This window comes from Lagopus leucura, unplaced genomic scaffold, assembly GCF_019238085.1.
Source record: "Lagopus leucura isolate 7727_CA_CO unplaced genomic scaffold, USGS_WTPT01 Super-Scaffold_73, whole genome shotgun sequence".
Classification (NCBI taxonomy): Eukaryota; Metazoa; Chordata; class Aves; order Galliformes; family Phasianidae; genus Lagopus; species Lagopus leucura.
In genome coordinates, this window is record NW_024962252.1 from 18,109,218 (window position 1) to 18,135,781 (window position 26,564).

Consider the following 26,564-nt stretch of genomic DNA (forward strand, 5'->3'; position numbering starts at 1 on the left):
ACGAATATTATCAAGCTGTAAAAGTAACCTGTATCAGCATATACATGCTATATTTGTCTAGTATTATGTAGAACACGCAGCTTCCTGACAGGAATTGTGAATTGTGAAGAACAATTTACACAGTGCAAGCATAAAGAAACCAATTACTCATCTAAGAATGAAGTTTATTCATTGACAAACCGTAGTGTATTGTCCAAACCACAGTGCTTCAGCAGGATCTATTTAGCTCACTGATGAATGATAATGAAAACAATCATTTTCCAGCAATTGGTTATATAAATGGTTGCATAAATACCTATAGGAGAAATGAACAAATGGCAGGACAAATATACTGACCGTACGATATAATAACAGAGTAAAAAGGACATATTCTAGGGATGCTTTTTTATTTGCTTGAGACTACATTCATTCAACATCGGAACAACAGAGTAGTCAAGAAATAATACATGGAAACACTTTTTCTATACAAATTTTGGGAGCTGACACTTTTTGTTAACTAGAAAATTTTCCCATTTTGTAAAGTGCGAAAGGAATTAGGAGGCTTAAAAATCTACGACTAAACGCTAATATTTATAGCAGAAGACAATTAGGATTTTTTTTAAACAAACTATCCAAAGTTTAGTTAGGGACAGCAGGAGGTAGCTGTGAAATAATAGAAGCCCACTAAATATCCACTCCAGCTTACTATCATAACTACAAAAGTACAATGTTAGTTTGATACTTCATTCATTCTGCTAATTAAGGGGAGCTTATAAACTGGAGGGAGACCAAGTTTTTACATGCCTAAATAGTGACAGGACAAAGGGGAATGGCTTTTAACTAAAAGAGAGGAGATTTAGTTTAGATGTTACGAGGAAATGCTTTACTCAGAGGGTTGTGAGGCACAGGTTGTACAGAAGCTGTGGATGCGCCATCTCCGGAGGCAATCAAGGCCAGGTTTTGAAAGGGGCCCTGGATAGCCTGATGTAGTGGATGCCATCTCTGCCCAGTGCAGTGGAGCTGAAACTAGTTTGACTTTCAGGTCCCTTCCAACCCATGACATTCTATGACTCTATAAGTGAGCTACACTAGAACATCCATTACAGAAAACGGGACAGCACTGCAGATGGTAATTCCACCTCTAAGACATTCACATCAGCTTGCAGAAAGGAAACATTCTCCTGGTTTGATGCGGAGCATGGCCCAAGCATAACCGGTTGAAGAAGGGAAAGGTCATGCAAGACCGGAGAATGGGATGAGGTACAGGTCTGGTAGATATCTTATAGTCAATAACGAGAATTGTCCCTAGCCACGCAGGCTGGATAAGATTGCAATTACGCCTTGGTCACTGCACTCGCCTTGCCTTTGCCTAACAACTTGTGGCCTAGTGCTCATGTCAAGATGTCAAGGGCCTGAGCTGTGACTGGAAGTTGTCAATGAAAAGAGAAAGTGCTGCCTTTGGCAGAAACATGGAGGCCATAAATCATGTGATGATTATTATATACACGATCCATCATGTTTTTGGGAACTGAAAATGAGGTCTTACGGAACCAACAGAAGTTTCTCTGCTTATCTGCAGACATGTGTTTTTCATACTCACGCTTATCTTAGTTTGCATACCTTCTAACTGTTTGCCCCCACCTTGCTTATCATGCCAATTCACACATAAAAGGGCTAAAAGCCAGGATGCTGGAAGACAGCTTTGGGAGCTCCTCTCAGCTGGCCTGAGAACCACCAGCCGTGGTTCACCAACAGCGATGCACACATTGATGACACAGGTCATATAACCTTTCCTACTCCTATATACTTTCCCCAGAATCTGTAGCCTTACCCAATCTAATTTACCCTTACCTACCCTCATCTACCTCCCCCTCCCCCCACTCACAAATACTGATTACTCATAGGCTAATACACTGCTTGCTTAGAATACATGTGATAACAGATCATATGTACAACAGTTTGCTCAAAATTCATTTAATGAATTGTTTGGGAGCACCTGAACTGTATCAGTGAAATGCACTATATTCACTGTCTTCTTGCTGGGTGAAACAAACCAGGAAATGGAGTGAGACAGTAGAGAGATTGGGGAATAACCTCTTCCAAGCTCTGAAGTCCACACAAGCCTCATTATCTTCTATTGCAGTGGAAGTGCATCATTTTTTTTGGCCTTCATTAGCGTAAATTAATACCAAAGCCGTATAGTCAGACACATACTCCTGCACGCTACAGTGGTATATTGAATACTACATGATTTAATATACAGGATTAAATACGTATGATTAAATATACAGCTTTTGAGGACAGGCTGAGAACAATAATGAACCATCCAAAACAGATGTTAGTCACATCGACTAGTGTACTTCTGAATAGAATCCAGCCACTGTAAAGATGAGAATGATGCAAGTCTGTATACAAAGTGGAATAACAGCTAGAGGAATGACATTTCAGCATGCTTACCCAAGATATAAGAGAAAAGGAAAGGCAAGAAATTAGCTCTCTGAGTGCCTTGATGCCTGAGGAGGATCAACTTTTAGCACCAGCAGGGCAGAGAACTATTGTAACAAATTTTAACAGCCTCCTGAAGGGCTCAGTAGGTCAATATAGTGCAAATGTTTCAAGTGAAATGGTTGAAAAACAAGGAAATTGTAAAAAGCATGTTTCTTTGATAAAGTATCTTCCAGATAACATTCTATTATTTGTGTAATTCTGTAAGACAATTATCTTGTAATACTATTGGTGAACTATTTATTAGCATTTGTTTCAGTTTAATGTGCTGCATCACCCAGAAACCCTTGTTCTAAGGTAGCCTTAGGCATCTAGAACCAAGATGCAGAACACCTTTTTTCACATCCCTAAAGTGCCTCAAACTAGCTGAGCATTTTTCTTCTGTTTAACCTTCAACTTCCAAGCACTTTAAGCTTTAATGTTTGAAAGTATTTCTTTCATACACAGTTTGAGAAACGAGACACCCAGGTTCCATCTTTCAGCAACTAGGATTTGCTCTAGTCTTACAGCAGAACATCTTGAAAAGGAGAAAAATGAACAGAAACATATGTATAATCATAAAATAGATTTGCTTGAGTTGGAAGGGACCCTTAAAGCTCATCTAGTCCCACTCCCCTGCAATGAACGTGGTCATCTGCAGCTAGATCAGGTTGCTGAGAGCCCCATCCAACCTGATCTTAAATACTTCCTAGGATGGGGCATACTCCACCTCCCTGGGCAACCTGTAACAGGACTTCACTACCCTTCTTCTTCCTTATATCCAGTCTAAGTCTTGCCTCTTTTAGCTTGAAACCACTTCCCCTTGTGCTATCACAACAGACCTTGCTAAAGAGTCAGTCTCCTTTGTTATAGCCCCCCTTTAGATACTGAAAGGCCACTATCAGGTCTCCCCAGAGCCTTCTCTTTACTAGGCTGAACAACCCCAAGCTCTCAGCCTGTCCTCACAGGGGAGACATCCCACCCCTTGGATCACTTTTGTGGCGCTCCTCTGGATGCACTCCACCAGGTCCTTGTCTCTCCTGTACTGAGGGCTCCACATCTGGACACAGTACTCCAGATGAGGTCTCATCAGTACAGAGTGGAGAGAAAGGATCTGCTCCCTCTATCTGCTTGTCACTATTCTTTTGATGCAGCCCAGAATACAGCTGGCCTTCTGGGCTGTGAGGGAAAATTGCTGGCTCACATCCAGTTTGCCATCCATGAGTACCCCTGGTGCTTTTCCGCAAGGCTGTGTTCAATCCTTTCGTCTCCCAGCTTGTATCGTTAGTGAGGGTTTCCACAACCTATGCAAAAATCTTACATGTGGCTTTGTTGAACCTCATGAGGTGGACCAGTGCCGACAGTTCAAGCCTAAATCCCTCTGGATGACATCCTGTCCCTTGGGCATTTTGACTGCACCATGCAGCTTGGTGTCATCCACAAACTTGCTGAGGGTGCCTTTGATCCCACTGTCATTGTAATTGATGAAAATATTAAGAAACATTGGTTGCAACACCGAATGGCACTTAGACACCAATCTCCATCTGGACACTGAGCCACTGACCACCACTCTCTAGATACGATCTCACAACCAGTTCCTTGTCCAATAAACAGTCCACCCAACAAATCCATATATTTCCAATTTGGAAGGAACGATATTATGGGGAACTATGTCAAAGACCTGACTGAATTTCAAATAGATGACATCAGTGGCTCGTCCCTTGTCCATTGATGTAGTTACACCATCACTAGGTTGGTTATGTAAGAATTTACCTAGTTGGAACTGCAGTGGGGCTAATGATATTTACTAACCAAGTACCAATGGATTTGAGGATTTTCATGTGGTTCAGAACTAAAAAAGTAATGTAAAAAAGTGAAAGTGTTGAAGAAAATTAAAACATTTTCAATCCAAGAAAGGACTAATCATTAAATAAGAATATTTAAGTATTTGCCATCACTTCCCAACAAAGACAAGAAAAACTCTTAGAAGGTTCAGAATAGTACATTAAATCAGCATTGGGAACACTCACTTCAGGAGTAAATACGCAGTTTTATAACACAGAAGATGACAGTCAGGGGAAAAAAAGGGTGTGCTAGAGAAAAAAGGAACACAAGTGGAAATAGGCTTATATTCTGCTACCTTAGGAGCAGCTAAGTATCAATTTGACTCAACATCCAAGATATATTTAGGAAAGACTTTTTTAAAAATTCAGGTTTACTCAAATCTCCAAGCTTCAGATGCTGATACAGATATTAAAAACACAAATAAAGAATAACAGAGACAACAAAAACAATGCTTTCTCTTTAAATCTGAGTTTTCTATTAAGTGTTAAAACCCTATGTTAAAAAAATAACAGCATTGTTTAAATCACTTCTTCTCTGAAAAACCTTACAAAATAGGATTTTCACAACATGCTTTGAAAAAAATCATAGTTTTCATCTCTCAGAAACAGAATCACAGAATGCCCAGAGTTGGAAGGGACCTCAAGGATCATGAATCTCCAACCCCCTGCCACATGGAGGGCCACCAACCTCCACATTTAATAATAGACCAGAAACCAAGAAGAAAAGCAAGTCACATATTTATAATGAAAACTGCCTCACTCACAATATTTTAAATTCACTCACCTTGGAAATATATAAAATACACTGCACGAAAACTAACAGATTTTATTTTTCTAGAAGAGAAACCGAACTGTTTTTTATGAAATATACCTCAGTTAGAAAAAAAAAACAGTAAGTCAAAGTAAATATGTGAACATGGGAAAAAAATCCACAAACTAGAGAGACAAGACAGCCATTTTCATTAGCTGCAGCCCCAAAAAGTAATAATGGACACAAACATTAATACTCTACTTCATAAATGGTAAATATATAAAAATTCACTTCTAATTGCAACTCCGTGTACAATAAGTGGCCTTTACTCAGTAAATGGCCTTCAAATAGTTAACACTCTTTCCTCCTACTTGCTTCCATAAATCTATATACATTTCTTCTCTCCTTTTTTTTTTTTTTTTGTGGCTGGGCCATTACATAATTCTTTCACATATCCATACCACCTTACCTCAGATGTCTATAAGGTAGCCATCTGCCTTCTAGGCAGTGGTTGATTCCCTTCATAATCCAAGGGGAGAAATAAAACATTTTTAGAGGATAATTCATCCCCCACACTTTTGATGTCTACTTCATAACAAGTTGCTTAGCTCTTTAAACGTGAACCGACAAAAACAAAGCTCTATATTATGAATTTCATAAATGAAATACAGGAACAACAGTCTACAGTGCCCAGGGTAAATCTGCTGTCCAGCAGCAAAGAGCTGATCTCAAGATTTTAGGCTTCTTGTTGAAATCAGTTTTATTTAGCATATACCAGTAATAGGAAATGTCTTTATAACTGGATGGTGGAATATATTTATATAAATTTATATATAAATTTATATATAGATTTATACATAGGTGAACATCTTTCACACAGCCATGGATTTATCACTGATATTTTAGTATAATCACAGTCACAGAGATTCGGCGAATTCAAAGCAATGAACTTAGATGAGCTGTTCATAGGTGAGCTATTCATATCCCCATACTTCAATAGTTTAAATAAACCTGATGTTGAACAATTTTGGCAATTAAAGCAATCAAACCAAACAAGTTTACTGCCCGTAAATTCTAAAACTGATTCTATTTCAGGTGGAAATAGGACAGTGACCACGAAAGCAAAAAAACAACTGTGGTGCCAAAGCAATTAGAGTAAAACAGAATCCCAGATGTCTCAATAAATTGCTGTATATGCTCCAAAATGTAGGTTTCATTTAAAAAAAAAATTTGTACTTTTAAAAATAAATACAAAATAAGTGAATATTATTTTAAATATTTTTTGTATATTAAAAAATCAGAATTGAATGAAAAAATAAATCTAATAAAAACATCACTTCTCTGCTTCCTTCTGTATTTACCATAGCATATAGTATAATTTGCTGCTGCAATTACTACACCATCACTTTCATCAGGCTAATACTATTGCTTCTTCAAATCCATTTGTTAACTCTGATGTGCTCATAGAGTCACATTACAACTTCTCGCTAATATATAAAAGCTGTGTATAACCTGCTGCCACTAACCACAGTTTAGCTTATTGCACTTTCCCCATCCCGTCTCTTTTTCTTCCACAAACACTAAAACCTTTCCCTCTCCCATTTTATTTGTGGCTTTTTCCCCCCCATACTGATCTCCTTATTGAATAGAATTCTAACCTCAGAGTCTATCCTTTACCCAGTTCCCATAGCAGACAAATAGTTCATAAAAACACCCTTTCTTCCAATTTCAATAAAATGACTTATTTTAGTATAAAGCAGCAAGTGGAGGTGAAAAATAGTCAGAAGTATTTTCTTTGTGTTGTTGTGACAAGTTGCATTTTCACACTTGTCTGAGATTGAGATCCCCGAAGGAAGGATTTTTTAATTGTTACTTTTATTGATAACTTGTACTGCTTTACATAGTACTTCAGTGACAATAAATTACATAGCAAGATGCACTGTTGACAATATATCACATAAATGACACTTAAATGAAAGATTTATTTTACCTGTGAAGTGAAATGTATGTAGGAGAAAGCTGTCTCCAGCTGCCAAGGAAGGATGGGCTGTACTAAACCATGGTTGGCTTTCATTTCTTAATCATATCTAATACTTCCGCTTGCAAAACTTCACGTAAATGAAATAATGAACCAACAGATGCTGATGCTTCCTTACAGGAGTTGTATAATAAGACTGAATTGATATAAAATCTGTCCATGGAGCAGGAGGGTTTCTTGTTTAGTAGAGAAAAGCACCTATTGAAGACAGACAACTCTTCTACTTGAGCTGAGCAAACAATTGACAGCTTAACGTGTTTCATAATAGTTTAACATGCTAGCCACAGTGCCTTAAAAGAGCACTGGTTCAATCTTAAATCAGCTTTCTAATAATGCAGCAAGTGACATTTCCAGCCCTTAAAAACCAGACCACAGGATTTGCACTCTCAGAGTTGCAAATATGCAAGTATTTGAGAAACTAGCTCAGAACAGAAATGCTATGGTAGGTGCTTTACAAGACCCTGAATTAAATTTAATTTTAAATCAAATTTCACTCCAATGTATTATTGATGCTGGAAGTAGGCAGATTAAATATAACTTGGCCAAATACAAGATAATGCATACTAGTAAATACATCCTCTATCAACTGCTGATGTCTGAATTTACAGAATTCCCCCAGGAAAAGACTTTCTCGGAGTCACCATGATTAACTAGGAGATCTCCTCCTTTTTTGGTGCAGCATTGAAAAAAACAATAAAGGTAAACAAAAATATATTTCTTATATTTCCTGTTTGAAGAAAATAAATAGATTAACTCCATGTGGAATAGTATTTGTTTTGATTCATATATTTAACCAATAAGAATCCCATGAATTAGTAATACATAACAATAAAACATCTTCACCCAGGGATAGTTCAAGTCATCCAGACCCATTAATAATACTTAATATGTGAAAGTGTTCTATTGCATAAAGGATCAGAGAAGTTATTTTCATCTTAAAAGAAGTTTTTTTTTCTTATCCCGTAAAAGAGGACAAAACAGTAGTTGGGAGATGTAACCGTGACAGTTCTTATTTGGCACTGTTTTGAGGCATAGGGCTAAATATGATTTCACCAGTTCCACGTTACCTGCCATGAACTTGCAACCTGAATAGCGTGTCTCAATCAGTACATTTAGAACTTTTTTTAAAGTAAACTTACATTTTAAAGGGGTGACACAGTGAAAATTATTTAAAGAAATATAGGCAGATTTGAGAAGTTTCAAAAAATAATCTAGTAAAAGCAAAACAATACATCAAGTTGATATCATTTCAAAAAAGAGGAACTCCATATATTTCTGCTTATGACAGTGATTAAACTATCAAGTACTGCTTGCAATGCTTGCAGCAGCGTCTGCAGCGCTGCTAATCACATTTGAATGAAAGCATTCCTGGAAATTATTCTTGTTCTTGTGTACTGTACAGGATTAAAGAAGGTGAATGTTAACTCACTGAATGTTAACTGTCATATTTCATCTTGCAACAGAAATTGTCAGTGAATGACTAGGAAACATTTTAGCATGCTGTGTAGAACACAAGGATTAGGGGTACTGTAGAATTCTCTTTGTGATTTTAAAAGATATGTAGGAAGAGTGAACTTCACTAGAACAATCTCATACAGAAATTATTGCAGATGGGTCAAGTTAATTAAAGACAAGTGTAGAATGTGATGGGATTTCTCATTTGTGAATATAAAAATGAGCACAACAGTAAAATGTGTTTAATATTTATTGAGGTACTTAGAGGTAGTCTTTAAATTGTTACACTCTCAAGTTTTAGCAGGCAATTAGAGAAACCAGGGATGAAAAAGAACAGATCTATTAGGAGCTCCTGTAAAACGTGACTGCTTCTTTCAGTACATTTTCTAGTGTTTTCTCTAATCAAATTCCAAGTATTGTCAACAGTAGGGATTCCACCATTTCTCCTGGGAGACTGCCTGACAACCTAATAGTCCTGACACCAGGATCATCTCTGCAAACTGTATCCCATACTACTAAGTATTTCTTACTGTGAAAGCGAGATGCATTCTCCTAGATCAGTATTCTCCTACATCTGTGTTTACATTCTTCCAGTTTGTATTAAAAATAATTTATACATAATGATTCAAAGTCAAATGTAATTTTGACACAGACAACACAACAGATAACACAGCAACAAGCCAGAGACTCCAAACCATCATCAAGACCTTATACAGATCCCTATCTCCATACATGCCTTCCATTTTCCTGGGTGCAGCAAACAAATGTGCTGGAAGAGGTAAGCAGTCATCTTAGCCTGTACTGCAGGAACAGTGAAAAACACTGCAAGTAGCCACCAAAAGTGAAAGTCTTCTAACAGGAGTGGTTGCTGGGATGAGTGGAATAATGGGATAGATGACTTGCCTGAATTAAACCCTCAAAATCCAAAGACAGACCTCATAGCAAGGCACTCAACTTATTCAGCAAGACCCTATGATATATAACAGTCCAAATTTGCAGAATTTTTAAAGGTGATCAACGCAATGCAGATATGAATTGCAGTAAAAAAAAAAACAACTGTATTAAACAGAGAAGCAAGATTCTATAATTACTTCTAGCACATTTCTGGATTCTGACTGTCATGCAGCAATAAGGGATGCATCAAGATCCCAGACTTTAGCTAGATACAAGGATGAAAAACAGTAAGAACGGTTTCACTTATTGTATGCTACACTCTTCCCACCACACAGCTCTAGTTGCATTGGTTTAGCTTAGTCCTAACCTGCTAATTATGGTTGGTGGTTAAAGGGTGAAGATTTTCACTGAGAAGGTGGTGAGGTGCTTGAACAGGAGGCCCAGAGAGGCTGTGCATGTCCCATCCCTGGAAGTGTTTAAGGCCAAGTTGGGTGAGGCCCTGGGCAATGTGATGTAGTACTTGGTCTAGAGTCTCGTAACCCTGCCTGTGGCAGGGGGATTGGAACCTGATGATCCTTGAGTTCCTTCCAACCCACGCCATCCTGTGAAAACCTCAGAAAATTGACTGGATATTAGAGACATAAAAGGTACATTAACTAGGAAAAGTACATCAAAGATACAGAATGTGTTAAGATTGATATACTGAAAACACTATGCTAAAACTTACCTCTAAGCTAATTTTTCTAATGGTCTCCAAACAGTAAAAAGGAAGAAAGCATAACAGAAGTCAAGAAAGGGTTACAGTACTTTTCATTCTGAAGCTACTCATCCATAAAACAAAAATGCAAAAGTTAAAAAAAAAAAATGCTCTGCATTCTAGAAACATCTTTGTAAGAAGCAGGTTCTTTTACCACACCTTGTAGATCAATATGATATAAAATATATATGCATAAATAACTGTAAATATATAGGCACTTATCTTGCTGCACTAACTGCAAGTAACTGCAATGCTTCAATCCCTTTCACTCAACTGCATTATATGAGTATACAAGATTTTGAGGCTGCTGCTAATGACAGTACTCTCTAAAATGGATAGAAAGCAGAAAGTCATACTCTCTGTAACTGAACTCTCTGGTGAGATATGATTTCCATTTCCTCTTTTTAACAACTACATTAGATAAATAGTGTTAAATGTGCAGCGTGACTACATTCTAAAAGAAAGTAACATGTGAAGATATTATTCTCTGGCCACAGACGTGGAAGTACAGTATGGATTGCAGTGATCTATTTACTGGGGTACTTGAAATCTTGTGTTGTTCATTGCATTTTGAATGAATGCATTTTGCTGTCTTTCCCTTGAAATTCTTGCTCAGTGCAGAACCCTATCAACTCCTCACATGGCATTAAAAATAACTGATTTTTTTTCCCTCACCAGTTCAATTTTTAAAGCATGGGTGGCAAGTCAGACTGCATTTATCTTTTAGGTAGAAGAACCCATCTAATCCAAGGAAGCACACATAGGTGAGCAGAAATATACGCAGTCAGTTTCTGTGTGGACTGTTTCCGTTGTCTTTCTAGCTAACTGGAAGAAAAATCAATAATTTTTTTTAAGTAGAGGAATTATTAGCAGAGATATTTATTATGAGAAATACAGATTACAGTATATCTTCAGCAAATTTACTTCAGGAAGAATAAATATGACTAATGGAAAAAAAATAGTTTGCTAACTATTGTTTCTTTTTAAGTATAATTCCAGAACTTCACACGCTCTACTTCATTATGTTTGCAACCTGATAATACGTTGCCCTGCAGGAAATCAAATTTGATTTGCAGATCTTTACTCTAAAATGAAGCAAAAGGTAAAGAAAGTTTTTAAATTGAATTCTCTGAAATTCATTTCAGATCTTAGGCAGCAAGCTCAACAAGCCAAAGTTTTGGAAGTACAGGAGGATGGAATATTGATAGCTAAATAACAAATCCAAAGTGCTCATAGTAGGAATATGTTTAAATACAAAAAGAGGAGTACATGGATACATTCTTCTATTATCAGTTCAGAGAAGTTAGATAACAGACCACTTTTGAATATTTAAACAGTTATCAGGTTATCCTCATCATACAAACTATAATGGAAGAGTTGAATATCATCTTTATTTTTTAAAATCTAATTTATTATTATTATTATTATTTTTTAATAGATATATCACTCTTCTTTCCTCCATTATCTAGTCAACTAGTAGACCACTATTCCACAAGAGAAGTACTATCTCCTTATTGGCACATTTTTGTTCTGTTAATGCACTGGTGAAAATAAAGACTTTGATTTAGCTGTGATTTCAATGGTCACTGAGACAGGAATTCACATTAAAAAGTCTCAATGATTCCCAAAGGTGGTATCAGCACTTTAAATAGTGTACTATTATAATATTCAGTGAAAGAGGGCTTTTGTTTGTCACAGCCAGGACTAGGAATTATTTTGCAATGTAGACAATTACATAAAACATCAAAACATTAAAGAGAAGAAAATCATTTTCTTTAATTAACTCCTACATCTCAAGTTAAATAAGCTGTTCTAGTTGTTTATACAGAGCAGTGCAAAATGCTGAGAACACGGAGGGGAAAAATATACATTAAAATACACTTGTTGACTGCTCACCTAGGGAGATACAGACTGAAAGGAAGATGACTCTTACAGTCATTGACACAAAAGAGACTTCAAGGCTAGGCAACTCTATTTTCAATACTCACGTCAGGCTCACAAAAATATTTGACACCTATGTGCCCCACCATGCTGAGTCCAAGAACTCTATTTGCAGGATGTTGGATAGAACAGTAAATAATAGCTGGAAGCTCTGTCCTAAAATGAATCTGTTATTTCCACAAAATCTCACTCAATGCATCTAAGATGCAAAAGAGGATAACTTAACAACTTTACAACTTCACAACGTATACAACTAGAAATAGGAAGCTCCCCTCCCAGTCACTATATTTGTATACAATAGCCAACCAAGAGGAAAGATCTCAGTTTTGTGTACTGCATATTAATTTGAATATTTAGCATTAATATCAAACGGGAACTACATAATTGGGGCTAATGATATTCACTCACATGGTAAAATGTTTGGAGATTTGTGAGTAAGAAGTGCTAGGAAAATTCTGAGTGTCTCTCTGGGAAGTCTAAAACCTGATTCAGAATCACAAAACATAATGAGAACTTTTATAGGACTAAATTGCAGATTGACAATACCTAGCTATTAGTATTCAAACGAACATTAAGAACTGCATCACTGGTAATCAAGAGTCAGCTTTCAGGTTGCGGGTATTCTTGCCAATTGAAGAAATTGGATACTGGGCTACAGCTTGATACATCCTCACTAGATAAAGAGGAGGGGAAGGGAGGGGCAGCGGCTGCTCCCAGCTCCTCATGTACTTGGAGGACTTGGAGAACCTAAGATGCTTTAATATTGAAAGAAATGAACAGCTAAACAACTAAGTAATGACTAATTAGTATCCAGTAAGTACAAGTTACTCACTTACATCCAGGAATGTTTTGAGCCAGTTTGCATGCCCCAAGAATATCTAATATAATTAATCTGCACACAAAACACAGCTGATACTATTTATTTCTTTCCAAAAGAGCACAATACTGCAACACCAGTTAAATGTGAGATCTGGTTCAATAACTTTTAGCCTGAAGATACATTTCTAATGAGAATGGCAATTTCACCAAGCAGGCTTTAAGCTATATGTGATATTGGTACTCTTATCTAGTAGATTTGTTCCAAGTTTAAAAATGAATTCATGAAAGAGAGAGTAAAGGAAAACAAGAGCATAAAACTATCTTCTAAGAACAGAGAAAGAAGTTTTAGGTCACAATTCACGGACCAAGAAGTTTTCTGAGCATTTTTAAGAAAGGTATAAGCACCTCTTCATCCCTTAATTTTCCATCTCCAGAAGAAGATTCAGGACTGTAAATACTTAATATTTACCCATAGCCACATGTGACACAAAAGCAACACTTCACAGTGTTAGACTAGATGATCTCAAGAAATCCTTATGATTCTGTGATATTTTGCTTTTTCCTTCCCTTGAAATGAGAAAGCAAAAAACATTGCATATTTCTATTCCTTGCATTTATTTACCTGCTTTTCAAGAAACTGGCCTTGATTGCAGAACCAACAGCTAGAAGAGGACAAAAATATTTCTTCCTGTATGACTAATTTGTCTCCTGGATTGTTCAGACCATTTGTTAAAAATGTCATTGATATTTTTGTCTGTATATTTTTATAAATTTATAATGTATGAGCAAAAAAATTGTCATTGAAGTATGCATAATTCCCACTTAGAAAAACTGAGAAAACTCTCATGAACTTCAGCATCACCAAAATCAAGAAAACAAATAAATGGGATTAAAAATAATCTGGTAAACTTAATTGTAGGTATTAAATCAGAAGCAGAAAAAAAGCGTGATGTGTTTTTTACCAAAATAATAAAATACAATTAATAATATAAACACATTTTTTAATGTACAAAGATGTAAACTTTCAAGCAAATCTGAGATACAACTGATCATCATATCCCTACTAGAGATATTAAAAAAACCACAATTTAAAGGTGCTAAAGTAATTAATATACTCAAAATCAAAGTAGAGATCTGTGTTAGAGCAATGAATAAAGCTCAGCTTTGGATCACATCAATGCTTCCCTAAATGGTACAAGTCAGTTCTTGCTTAGATCTGCATTAACAGCAAGTTAGATATTGATGCTATCAGAAGGGATGTTTTATAAGCATTTTATGAATATATTCTTAAAAACTGTTTCACCAACTCACACTTAAAAAGATTCATGCTTAGAAATGTACGGCCAACCACAAAAGGCTCCTATCAACTATGCAACCTATTTTTTGCAAAATGATCACACAAATACATTCCTATCTCAATGGGCTTGTGGGTGTGGTTTTGTTCATTATCTACTTTCATATGACATTATATCATAACAGATGATGAATTTTAAAGCTTATTCTTTAGGCTTCAAATCACGTTAAGCCAACTTGGTTGGTATTGTACTATTTTGCTTTTTTCAGGGCACTTCCTCATCTGTTTCCACTGACTCATAAAAAGTGTAGGCTGCCCTCAAGATCTTCATTTAACATCCTCTGATTATATGTTATAAACAAGCACATTTAATATATATGTAAAAATGGTTGTGTTTTTTCCCAAATTATTTAATCCAGAAGGAATGATAGTGAAAAACTCTTTGCCAATACTGTATTTATCTTCACATTTTATCGATATGGTAACTTTTAATTTAGCCTCACCTCACAACGTGTTAATTATCTTCCATGACTGGATGACGAGAATCAAGATTTTAATATTTCCAATTTTCCTTAAAATATTAGTTTTTTGAATTTCATTTGTTCTTTAGGCTTCTGGTATTTTAAAACACCATTTATTTTAAAACAACTCTTTTTGTATTTTCAATTCATTTGCTTCTTAGAAAAGTTATCAAGAGAGTTTACAGCAATATCCATTCCTATACCTATATAGGTATTTCCATTCATTCCTGATGGATGCTGACAAAAATGTAAACAAGCAGCACAAAAAAAAAAAATCTACAGAGGATACAACAAAAAAAACTGGAGCTTCCCAGAAAGTTGAAATGAATACATGATTATTTTTAGTTTTAGGCAATATGTATTTTTATAACAGAATTCTTAATTTCAATTTTTCCTTTCAGAAATACGAAATTTATCCCCTAAATTAAGAGCATTTTTTGAAAGTGTGGCACAGATGGCCTTTAAGTGCTACTAGACACGTACACATCAAAGTTAGAACAACCTTCACAGAAATTTTCTAAAATATTTGCCAAAATTAATTTACTACCTGTGCTTACTAATATTCACAAATCAAATTATTCCTGTCAAGCTGAAAGGCACCATGACCATTTCGTTTTTCAATCTTGACATAACACAGTGAATTAGATTTAAAACATCATAGACTGCTTGGATAATACAGGCTAGACATTGAATATACTACAGAAAAATATTCCCTAATTAATATAATAGGTGCAATAGTCAAGAAAAGAAATTGAAGGTCATTAATTGTTTAGTTGCCAGATATATTAATGAGACAAAATAAATTCATGGAGTCATAGAATCCTTAGAGTTGGAAGAGACTAACTACTCTGCAATGAACAGGGACAACCATAGCAAAATGGCAACAGTTCAATTTTTGGAGTTGACACATGGAAGGAGACACTTAGGTCCCCTGGAAACACTGTTTTTCAAGGTGGCACTGTGTGGAGTAGGTATTCATCTGAGAGAACTGTGGCCATGAAAACTCACTCTAGGGCAGAAAAATCCCTAGAAACACACAGGGGCAGCTCCTGGACAGCACATGCTAAGGCAAAGTTACCATAAGAAGGAAGGATTGGCAGGGGAAAACAAGTTAGGGGTAAAAAAAAAAAAAAAAAAAAAAAACAAAAAAACCACACACAGAAAGAAACCACTAGTCACCTGGCCATCTCACCACAGGAATCAGGAGGGACTGAGAATATTAACACCTTGACAATAGTCAGAACTACATGAAGTAGGAAGAGAGGTGTTGGGCTGAAGTTCAGCCTGGAGAAGGGGGAAGCAAAGATATTGCCCTAAGCATATGTTTAACTTGTTTGTGTCTTATCACTGTAGTGAGTAATTTAAAATTTAATTAGCTACTAATTGCAGAAGTTGAAATTCTGCAAGAGGAAAGAGCTTTTTTTTTTTTTTTTTTTTTTTTAAATTTGTTCCTTCTCTACTCCATCTACTTTGCAGTGGTACAAAAATGGAGGACTGAAGTTTTACTTTAATGAGAGTAGGATTAATAGTCAGGTTATTATATGTAAATGTATTTACTCTGTCTTTTGCTTGAAGCAAAATAAATGTTGCAGCATGCACAACATAAAATAAGCTGCTTTCTTGCATGTATTTGCTACTGTAGTTTACCGAAATGTAGTAAAGGTAATAAAGTATGTCAGTTGTGATTAGGCCATTTAATTAATCACTGTGCGACATAAAACTGTCTGTCCACCCTACACAAGACCATATATCATGGACCACACCAAAGCTCCATGTTGCCTAGTATGTTATGGCAAATATTTAGGGGAAAGTTTAAATAGTATAGACAGCTAGACAGATACACTGCCTATAAGAAAGGAGTGATGATCTCTCAGATGTAGCCCAAGCAGTGCTGGGATTTCCTGTCAGTAGAAGAAAATGTCCACCACAGTGGACATACCTTTTCAGTTATATTTTTTGGATCTTGTTTTTTAACTCCTTTTTTTTTTTTTGCCTCTGTACCATTCTGTGACAGATTCCAAAAGTTATTTCCCATTCAAAACAGTGCTTTTTAAATTATTTTAAATTAAAATCATAGAATCACAGAATAATTGAGTTTGGAAAGAGCACTAGGACCTTCTAGCTCATACATAAACTCATCACCAACAAACCACTAAACCATGACCCTCGGTGCCACATCCACACACTTCCTGAACACCTCCAGGGATGGTGACTCTACCACCACCCTGGGCCAATGCCCCACCACTCTTTCTGAGAAGAGATTTTTCCTGGTTGAAATTGGAGCTATACCATTTGAGACATGTGCAAAGTATGGAACATGTGTATCTGGCTCTCAGACACTATGATGGCTTATTACCTTTAAGAGCCTTTAAGAGTTTTTTTTTTTTCTTGGTGAAGAACAATCACAGCCTTCTCAGAAATTTCAGTAAACTTTAATCCCATTTACTTTTTCACCATCTCATTCAAATAGTTTTAATATTTTTGAAAACACAATTACTATTCAGCCTATTTCTCTATGACCTCCTCAAAACATGAACAACTACTTATCTTTTATATAAGCGGATGGATGTCCCTTTATACCTATTTATCCAATTATATTTCCACGATGAAAATACTTTGGAGAAATGACTTATAACCACAATCATGAAATGCACTGTTGAACAATTCCTGCTTTTAACCAACCTTTTGGTCATACATGAAGTTGAGATACAAAATAATACTTCAACTTCCATTTTTGAAGAATTGTTAGTTATATTTGTATGCAGTTCATTTTCACACATGTTGTATGCCCTTACTCCCCAGCGTGGATCACAAGAATACCTTAGAACACAGTATCTGTGCATGATTGAATACTGTGTATCTATAGCATCAAAAATATCCTTTTTTTTTTTTCAGTAACTGCATCTTACACATTTTACAGAAATATAATGTCCTTTTGTTCTCACAGACAGCATGAGATCTAATTTAGTTAAATCATCTTGCATAACAAAACGACACAATTTCACATGAAACTTTAATATAACTTTCTTCCTTGTTCTAAAATGCTATGCCAGTGAGCTGCAAGGAAATTCTAAATACAGAACTTTTTTCCTCTAGCTAAGGTAAATTGATTAGTTCCTCAATTTAACTGAAGGTGTATTTGTTCTTAAGTGATGTGTTGGAAATAGCTTGTGAAGGAGCTGTAAAAGAATCCCAATAAACAACTTCCCTCCTCACCCAAACCTAAGATGGAATAGCAAAACTGTACCTGGGGGAGTAACAGGCCTGCTATCCCCTGACAGATATGCTCATTACCTTAGCATGGGAGGAAGCAGGCAGGTTGCCGATTCAGTTTCAGTTCTGTATTTTCCCCTACAGTTGACTCTACGGAAGCCAAGATACCAGCAGTCCTATCTAAGGAAAACTGCAGCACAGCTAAACACAGCATTGCCTCAAGTCATTCAACTGCTAATGACTCAGGTTTTTTTTGTAGAACGTCTTTTGCAGAAACTTCAGTTTCATACAGAGGTTAAAAAAAAAAAAAAAAACCAAAACACTACAGCAGATTTAAATGCAAAAATGTTGCTGCAGATCAGAATTCTTGAAACACAGAGATCGCAAGTTTTGAAGAGCGCAAATGAAGAAACTCAATAAACTTCCTTCAGGAATGAAAAATATTCTCTAGCAAAACGCAGGCAGCATAGGCAAGTTTCCATGGGCATAGCATGCAGTTATTCAATTTGGACAATAATTGCTTGTCATAGCCATTAGAACCATAACTGACTGCTGCTGATAACATATAAGAAGAAGATAAGAAAGCAGTTAATGTAGAAAAGATGAATCTAGCAGCAAAATCTAAATTGTAAAGCTTTCAATTTTTAGCTGAGCGTAGCAATGAAGTAGCAGAGACCCAATGGCTCAGTCTTCTGAAGACAGGTGATCTTGCTGCCTAGAAAAATTCAGGTAAGTTCAAGTCAAAGCCCTCTGTGGAAGACTGAGCTTGCAGAGTATCTGGAAAGGAACCTGGACAGCATCTAGCTGTTTTACAACAGAACTAGTCTGACACACAACAAATGTTGTCCTACAAATTCAAGATGATTTCCTTTTTCAGTGAGAACGATTTAGAGAAAGCTTCATCTGTTTGATTAGAAAATAGCATAGCGCTATTTTTTCTTGACCAATTCACATCTGTGGTTCATGGCTAACTTACTCCTTCAAGCACATTAATTGTCTGATAATCTCATCTTAAGTCCTGCTTTATTTCAAAAGGTAGAAGTACATGGTGGTGCAAGGGAAATTGGTTCTTTTTCGGGATTCTACATTTCTCTATGCTTCCTTTGGCTTCTTAGCAGCACATTACTGATGTGTTGATGCTAAAATAACAACAAATGTTAAGTTGCAGGAAAACAACCCATTAGTATCTTTGCTATTGATCAAAGTCCCCTTTAGCATTTATAACAGATGCTTGTTCTCTCTTTTTTAAAATATAAACTAAAGATTGTTGCCCCCTTGCTTCACGACGTCAATATTTTCTCCAATTCCATAGATGAATAATGAATAATAATAAAAAAACCTAACCCAAATAAACACAGTAGGGAAACAAGCAATATAAAGATGCATAATCAACAAATATACAGATGCTACAATTAGAAAACATACAAAAGAGTTTAGCTAAGCAGGTTACTACATTTAAAAAAAAAAAAAAAAAAAAAAAAAAAAGGAGTGCTTACCCTTATCCTAGGATTGCTGTAAAACTCCAAAGCAGGGACCTCCAGAAAAAGATCCTTTCCTACTGGTAGTCAGCTCCTAAATGGGTCTAGTAGAGGTGGAGCCAGGCTCCACCCCTGCCAGCAACACAGGTGAACTGCCTTCACCTGTGCTCCCAGGGCTGACTCATTGCTTGCCTCAGGTGATCTATCAGAGGTTGAGGCCGTGATTCAGCAGTTCCCATACAAAAGGCAACAAAATTAAGCACCTTAAAACAGCAGTAGTAAGAAAACTGTATCTTTTTTGGCTGAGTGTCCTTGGTCAAATAACTTTTTAACTGCAAAAGAAGCCAAACTAAGCTTTGCATTGAGGCTGATTGTTGCACGGCTTCAGGATCTGAATTGGCCTTATAATATGTATGTGTTGTCAATGTCAAAATGTCAGTTTCCTGGTAGGAATAGATCTTGTTTCATGTGCCTGGGTTGTAGTTAAGCTTCTCAGTCTGTAGAAAAGATACCAGAGCAAAATATGAAGATATTAAGCAAGAGGGAACTGGCAAAATCAGAACTATTAACGTTCTCAGGTTTTAGGTCCATCAATCTTGCTACCTCCTATCCTCTCTGGAGATCTAAAGTAATTAGTTGAATCTGCTCCTGTCCTTCTGGTAGGCTACTTAATACAGACACATGCACATTTGTGTGATGACATTACTCATCTGTTTCAGCTCTAGCAAATACTTAAACATTTTAAACAAAGTGGTACAATTCTAATAGGAAACAAATAGATCCAAAATAGATCTGAAACGTTGGAGGGAAAGATGCAATTTCAAACCTTTCCTTCAAATGAGGCATTGTTTTGAATCTATAGTTCTCACATTGAAGTAGATATTTTCTTTCTGATTATAAAGAAGGAAGAGCTAAAAGCGGCATTTTGAGGACCTAATAATATGGTTACATGGTTACACTACTGTGGAGTGTTGTGCTATACCCAGAGTTATTCCTATTTTATCCCTAATATTTTAAATTGACTTCCCCCTCTGATAATTCTTTTCTTTAACATCGGTTATTTTTTTTTTTTAATTTCTACAAAGCTCCTGTATCATCAGGTACACTTTTGACCAGTTTTATTAGGACTGTGCTTTGGGGCCAAATTTCTCAAGCATTTCTAGCTTCTAATTAATTTTAACTTTGGTACAGTTAAAAATTTATATCAAAGAGGGTAAAATTAGGTCCTTAGGAGCATGAAGACAGTTAAAACTTTACTGTAACACAAGCCAGATTGGAGCTGCACAGAAATTGCTGCAAGTATATTTTGCAAGATTAAGTACGTTTCTCATTAGCGTAACACATTTAGTATACTGCATGACTATGCTTAATCAGTGCCACATATCCATGAAATGGCATCAAATTAACACAGCAGTATCTTACATATAAAAAAATCCCAAACTTATTTTCATGTAGTTTTATTTTTTGTTTGTTTTGTTTTCCCTCCCAAACGGGAGAAAACTATGCAGTTTATGTAGATATTCAACGTTCTCTCAGTATGCGGAACTCAGACTGATATCAACGGGAGCTCCATGGAGTCAGCAGGAGCTCAACAGCAGAGTCAAGATTTCTTGTGACTGATTTTAAAGTCTTCAAGCACCAATAATACATTATGTAAAAGAGAAGTAAGGAAGAGTGCATGAATGTGGTGTTTGTGAATAGTGAAACGTGTCTGTTGAGTTCCACAATGTAGGTACGTAAACAGCCAGGCTTTTAATTAATTACAAACATTTCACTGCATATTTAATGCATTCAAGAGTAATAAATTTTACAAATCAGCTTAAATTAAAATATAAGATGCCACCAGCTTCCACTCCACCACCACAGGGAGACCTGGGAACTCCACCTGAGACAAAGCCCCTGATGTGTGAGGAAAAGTTGTACAAGGAAGTGGAGGAACTGTGCTCTGCGGTCCATCACCACAACTTTGGTATGTTCATGCTGTTCCCTCCACGCTGATTGGCTCTCCTCCTGTTCAAACTGCTGATCTGCCTTTGTTAACTGAGTAAAATTGCAGGCAGTGTCAATTACTCCGGTAGGGCATTTGCACAGTAAGTTCACAGTGTAGCTTACATCAGTGCAGTTCTTGTGTGCCATATGTTCATCACTGACTACAATGAACTGATCCAACTGCATGGCAGAAGTTCAGTAATGAAGTCCACATCTGGCATAAGAAACTACATTTGGAGGAAATGAAAAATATATTTGTATTTACTACACAGGACCTTCAACTATCCACTGCAGTTTAGGTTGAAAGTCAAATAATTTCTATATGACTTGATTAAAGGCACCTTTCTTGACAAATGTATTAAATTTTACAAAAACCAAATTAAATTCCAATGAAGTATCTACCTAAATAATGCTCTGGCTTGGTATAATTTCTATTGAGGTAGTACTTAGCTCAGTGGGCAGCCTATTCAAAGAAGATTTGGACTCCAGTAACAAATTTTCTCCTTATTTTTGCTTGTAAAAAAGAAATAATGATTTAATAGCTGACATACAACCTCCATTAGTTTTTGCTTGTATATAGTTGTGTTTGTTAAGGATTAATATTCACATAGCTAGCAAACTTCCCACTTCCACTAATTCTGGTCACTGCTTTGATCTCCAAAATATACAATTTGTTTCTCATCAAGAACACTACACCAATAACTATCACCATTTGTTCATTTTAAGATATTTAGTTTCTATGAACTGATCATGCTTGAGCTGACTTTTTTAAAGTCGAGTTTGTGGCTGCAAAAAATATACTTAATGTGTATATGCTAAAGACAATAGCACACCTAGTGTTAAATATTAAGTGTGAGGGAAGGTAGTAATGGCAGGACTACTTTTCCAAAAGGAAAAGAAAACCAACAAAAAAAGTCAAATGTGATCTTTAAGTTATGTATTCCTGACAGTCAACAACTATTGGAAGAAGAGTAGATTTAGAACAAGAGATAAGAACGATAAAACCACCTCTGCTGCCTGTTGACAATTTCTGCCCAAAGAACATCTTATTTCACTGAGAATTAGAAGAATGTAGTGCCAGATACTGAGGAAAGTGGAGCAGAAATCAGTCAATTCATAAGCTTTTCCTAAAAATAACTAAAAGAATTCTAAACACTTCAGTTCTGCAGATTTGTAAACTTGAGCTTGAGTGAATGATTATAAAAAATTGCAGAGGGATTACAGATCTGAATTTCACACTTTCCCTTGTTCTATATCCATAACTGCATGGATATATGAACAAATAAAATTTGTGTACACTTTTACCAACACTTCTATCACAAAACCCATATTGGTATGCCAACATGCAGGAAGCATCTAAAGAAATGTGTTATATTTTGTTTTATTTTTCATTTTGTTTTCATAAAGCTGTACTTCATGTACAGCATGATTTTTTTTATCATCTTGACTTAATTTTATTACTACGTTAACCTTTATTTCAACCATATCACATTGTTAGTTTAATAACATGAGATTTTTAGTTTATATTTACAATCCAGGAAAAAATCAACAGAAAACCTAGATTAGGTTTTGAGTATTGACTCATGAAATGAAATGACTTCTTTCACGCTGAGTATGACAAAGATTAGATACAGCTGGAAACTGATGATGAGCAAGGCCTTTGACATGATCTTCCACCACATCCTTATCTCTAAATTGGAAAGATATGGATTTAAAAGACAGACTATGTGGTGGATAAGGAATAGGTTGGAAGGTCACAGCCAGTGGGTTGTGGTGAATGACTCTATGTCCAGATGGAGACCAGTGATGAGCGGTGTCAACCGGGGACAGAGGTTGGAAATTGTACTCTTTAACAACTTTATCAGTGACACAGATGATGAGACTGAGTGCACCCTCAGCAAGTTTGCTGAGGACACCAAGCTGTGTGCTAAAGTTGATACAGCAGAAGGAAGGAATGCCAGGGACCTTGATAAACTTGAAAGATGGACCATTGTGAAACTAATGAGGTTCAACAAAGCGAAGTGCAAGCTTTGCATTTGGGTTGAGGTAATTCCAGATACATATACAAACTGGGAGAACAACTCCTTGAGAGTAGCCTGTGGCAGAGGGTTGGAACTTGATAATCTTTGATGTCTCTCTCCAAACCCAGCCATTCTATATTTCTATGACCATAGCTTCTATAGATATTTTTAAACTCACAACCATTACTTGCTCGATCTCTGCCAAAATTTGTGAATTACAAATATAAACAGCACAAACTGCTTTATGTTCAATCATTTACTTGTCTTCTTTTGTCTTCTCAGTACAGTTAATACACTTAATCAAGAGAGGGTAGTTAAACAGTTTGTGATTTATATAGCTGACTGGTAAGGAGCAAAGATATTTAATCAATTGCAGTAGATAGTGGTGCCTTTTTTACTCATTTAGGCAAATTGGATGCACAGGCTAATTTCCTCATTAACTGATTCAGCCCAATCTAAGGCTCATGAGAGAAGATTCTGAACTAAATACCTCTTAAACATGCAAATTAATTTTTGTGAAGCTACTGACATTTAAATGTTGTTATACTTCGGAATTTGTCACACTGTATCACTGCTTTGTTGAATTAAGGCAGAGCAAAAAAGAAACAATATTTAAAATATGCAAAATATTATTTTGTCAAATATTTAATTAAAATGATACATACTCCTCTATCAGACCAGTGTATGCAAGCAACTTATGCAAATGATGTACTGGTTTATTCAGCCAACTCTGAGAGAAAAATATGATTTAATCCACTGTCCACATAGTGACTATTTTAAAGATTATTTTAAAAAAGGCTATGATATGCAAAGCTGGGAAACAGATTATCAGAACATTGTTCCAGTGCAGATCATCTACAAGATTTTCACAATGTAGTTAAGGAACATTTAGATTAATTAGGGCTGTTGTGTATATGTCAACATATGTGATTATTTATTCATTTATTTATTTATAATGCCCACTTACAGGTGTACTATTCAGTGTATCATTACATATCAGGAAGAATAACCCTGTACTGACACGGCAGTTGTCTAGAGTACAAACATTGCAGAACATATTGAGTAAGAACAGTGCCATGCAGTATCAAGTAAGAACACAGGAAAAGGACCCCCCCCACCCCCCCCCCTCAAAAAAAAAAAAAAAAAAGAAAGAAAATAAGGCAGTGCTAACATTCTTAACTTTCTTTGAAGCCTACCAGATGAGGACGGCAAAGTCCTCTTATTAGGGTACCCTAGCATTACACCTCCAGAGTTACTATAGAATGCTGTAAGCAAAAGCTTATTCCCAAACACAAAAAAAGTATGGAAATAAAGAAGTATGGAAAAGTATGGAAAAGGAAGAGAAAATGTTAATTTTTTAATGTGCGTGTAGTATGATTTTTCCTTTGTTTGGATTGTTGAATGATAGAATCCAATTGCTAAGCATATCCAGGAACTTGATTTGACTCCAGCACTGCTTTTCATCTGCTGGAAGAAAAACTCTCTAACAGTCATACTATAATGCTCTTTCAAATACAATTTCTGTTCTGAAATTTCTTTGTTTATTACATATAAATATGGAAGACTTATAAATACAAAGGCTTTGGCAACACCTACACTTCAGCAGTCAATCTATTCCTAATGGGCACATAAGCCCAAAGCATTGGCATGAGTTAGTCTATATCACAATTATGGCAGTCTTCAGTGTCTGTTATCCATCAGCATCCCCTCAGGTGGATGTGACTCATTTCTTTGGGCTGTGCAGTGTGAAATACAGCCAACTAGAATAATGTCATGGATTTGAGGAGAAGGTCTGTCAGATAATATGCCTCTAGATGTCTTACTTTGAAGGTTCCAAGAGTTACTTCTCTTGTGGATTTGATGGTTTGGTAAGTATCACTGTAACTTTCCTTTACAAATCTTTTAGAATTGCTATTTCTATTTCTGCCATATACATATTTTTTAAGTTATGAAAACTTAAAAAAAAAATAAAAAAATCTGAGTTGATTTTCCTAGGCAAAGCAGAGATCTGAACTATCAGAGGAAACTCCAAGCTACTACATACCCAGATTCAGATGCCTTGCAGCCTCCTTATTTAAATTATCTTGCCAAGTCCAACTTTTTAAGAAAGTAAGAGCTAGAACCATAAATCTCTTTCCAATACAGCTAAGAGATGCTTCAGACACTAGAACTTGCATAGTGGTAAAACAGATTTTCTCATTGCTTTTAAAGCTGCACTCTCTGACAAAGAGCCTGAGTACAGCCGATAGTGTTGACGATCCACGGCTTACACCTGCATCAAGCTTTAGAAACTCTTTTAATCAGGCAAAGATAGATAGTTCATATAGTTTGAATTTTGGTTAGTCTGGTGTAGAGATGGGGGTTAGACTTTATAGTCCTTCAGGGTCCCTTCTAATTCAGGATATTCTATAGTTCTATATAAAGAAATGGGCATCGCATTGTTTTTCTTGAAGATTTTTAAAAAATGTCATCTGTGGTTACATTAATTGACTGAGAAATCTTTCCAGTACTTGAAAGGAGCTTCTAAGTAGGAGCAGGACTGACCTTTTACATGGTCTCATAATGACTGGGCAAGGAGGAGTGGCTTTAAATTAAAAGAAGGGAAACTGAGGTTAGATGTTAGGAAGAAGGTAGTGGGTGTTGAGGCACTGCAACAGTGTACAAAGACATTGCAGCTGCTAAATAAATCACACAGCCTGATATCGGATATACTTGACAAAATGATATGTCATAAAATCAGCAGAAACATCTGAGACAAACCTCGCACAATAATCTTTGTCTTGATATCATCAGATAATGAATTATGATGCATTTATAACAGAGTTTTTTTGTGCATATTCTTAATTGCAATTTGTACTCAGTACTCAGCACTTGTAAAATTTGAAGTATGGCTTCATTTTTCTGTTTTGGGTTTTATGAGCATCTTCGAGTTGAAATACTTCTTTTGTGATTCATTTCACTTGAGTAATTTCTCAAGGAGCATTTATTATATGTGAGTTATAGCAACTAGGCATTTATGACACCTGCATACAACTCAGTTCTTGAAAGTATAGCTTTGTCTTTGTTATATACCAAGAAAACTGTAT

At 36.0% G+C, this 26,564-nt stretch overlaps 1 protein-coding gene across 2 annotated transcripts in view; it reads right to left on the reverse strand.

Annotated features, from left to right (window-relative positions):
* Nucleotides 1–26,564, reverse strand: part of KHDRBS2 (KH RNA binding domain containing, signal transduction associated 2) — a 320,519-nt gene that overhangs the window by 50,641 nt on the left and 243,314 nt on the right. The gene's annotated exons all lie outside the window — the stretch shown is intronic.